Here is a 2,024-nt window from a genome sequence, read left to right on the forward strand (position 1 = left end):
TTTTTTTTTTACTTTCTCTAATACTAAGGTAAAATACACTATGGAAATCTGCATGGAATGTTGGTTCTTTATTTTTAGCAGGTTCCATGTTACATAGTTTTATTCCTTTCAAGTACATGAGAAAATATGATCCCCCCCCCCAAGAACAAATCTGGTCTTGTATTATATTAAATATTGATCTCCACCATTTAATATAAAATGTATTTTGGGGGGTTTCTGTTAAGGCAAAATAGAAGTTTTTCATCAGAAAAAAAAGGATTAAATGGCTAAGATATATCTTTTGTGGGATAAAATTCACCTTTATGTCCCTCTTCCACCAGTACTATCTTATCTGCCCTAATCCCTTCAAGGTTCAAGATCAGTAGCACAAACAGAAATTTTCTAGTTTTCATTGTAGATTTTTTTCTTTTAAAATTGTTTTCAGGATGCTTTAAACATTAGCTTTACAACTATTATTTCAAATTTATGTTTACAATTCATCGTACAGCCCACATTTGGTAAGGTTAGGACTTTACACCTTTTTGGATCACAGTCCATTTAAAATTTTAACAAGAGCTCCTTTCAGAGAAACAAAAAATTACATCTAGTTTTACAAGAAATTCAGGGGTTTCAAGTCTCCACTGATATCTGTTTAGCTGAAAAGTCCTAGTAATAAAGGAATGAAATAAAATAATAGGTTTAGATATAAGGTTTAGATTTCAAAGATTTACTCTGTGTATTGTTGTTTTTTAAAGCAAAGTCTATTTTAGGTGTTGAACAAACTTTTTATGATTGGTCAAGCAAAGTTAAAATATTTTCAAAGGAGGGAGTTTTTAGTTTTAGTCTTAGCTGATCTTACAAGAACTTTTCAAACTCTTATTACATGTATACAGGCTGCAACAATTGTGCAAATGGAGATATTGCTATAAAGAGACATGTTCATAACCAATAAGCCAGTAAATATATACATGAACCAGAGGAGTTAATGTTCATCCTTGAAGCAAGAATTTATCAAAATTAATCAGTAAAAAAAATAAAATACACAAAATAGGCAGTACTTTCTAGTACTATTGATTTACAATAAACAGACCCTCAGCTTTAGGTAGATTATTTGCTAAAACACCATCAGTTATCAATGTACGCTATATAGCAAGCATGTCAAACTCGCGGCCCACAACAAATATTTTTTGTGATCCAACCAATATAAGGGTATGTAAGAAACGTTTTAATAAAAATTTTGTGACTTAATTTTTACAATATCCTGTTACACATAATTATTAGTGATGAACTACAATGTTCACTAATGGCTGGTTACTGTAATTGTGTTGCATTCACTTCCCTTACGCGCCTTATGCGCAGGCACACGATTTCTCTCCACTAATACTAGCAGTGAATATTTTAGCAGCCGATTGCCATGTCATTAGTCTTGTACTGACTTGTTTGATGTGTGCAACAGGAAATATTTCGCTTTCAGAAAACAAAGCAGTGAATTTTAGCAGCCGATTGCCATGTCATTAGTCTTGTACTGACTTGTTTGATGTGTGCAACAGGAAATATTTCGCTTTCAGAAAACAAGAAAAATAGGTTTATTTGGATTATGCTTATTAATTTGTGCACTTACTCAGTGCTTGGTAAGTTAATGTTCAAGAAAAAATATTAATTTTTATTAAAATGTACTATTATTTTGTTAGCGATTACTCATTTATTTCAGCCCTTTGTATTCAGCATGTCTCTATTGAAATAAACCTACGTTTCTATGAAAATTGAAGCTTTTATTTTTTTGGGCCCACATAAACTTAAACCTGTTTTATTTGGCTTGTGTTAGCTTTTGAGTTTGACATGCTTGCTATATAGTTAAACATAGCTATTAATAAGTCATTCTGGATGCACTACAAGCATGTATCCAAATAACTAAATGACTACAATCTATACTAATAAAAGCATAATATGCTAATTAAACCAGACAGCCAAACGACCTTCCAGATATCCTTCTGGACAAAGCCGCGGTGGCAGAGGTGGAGGCAGAGGCAGTTAGGGGCGATCAG

This window comes from Myotis davidii, unplaced genomic scaffold (genome assembly GCF_000327345.1).
Source record: "Myotis davidii unplaced genomic scaffold, ASM32734v1 scaffold1284, whole genome shotgun sequence".
NCBI lineage: Eukaryota > Metazoa > Chordata > Mammalia > Chiroptera > Vespertilionidae > Myotis > Myotis davidii.